The sequence below is a fragment of the Pseudomyrmex gracilis genome, unplaced genomic scaffold (genome assembly GCF_002006095.1).
Source record: "Pseudomyrmex gracilis isolate BER0280 unplaced genomic scaffold, ASM200609v1 scaffold_3584, whole genome shotgun sequence".
Lineage (NCBI taxonomy): Eukaryota > Metazoa > Arthropoda > Insecta > Hymenoptera > Formicidae > Pseudomyrmex > Pseudomyrmex gracilis.
The window spans coordinates 3,087-3,313 of NW_018024168.1; positions in this window are offsets into that span (position 1 = coordinate 3,087).

Here is a 227-nt window from a genome sequence, read left to right on the forward strand (position 1 = left end):
TGCCTTCTTTTCTCTACTCTCCCCCTCTTCTCTCTCAAAACCTCCTCCCTCTCTCCCTACCCTCGCGTTAAAGTCTCCTTCAATTACCAACATACTGTCTTCTTCCCTCTTATCTGTCCATCCTTCTATCCTCCGGGCGTGTTCCGTTTGACCACAGTACGATTCGACACCGATCGATTCGACACCAAATTATTGGACACAAAATTATTGGACACAGATTTATTCGA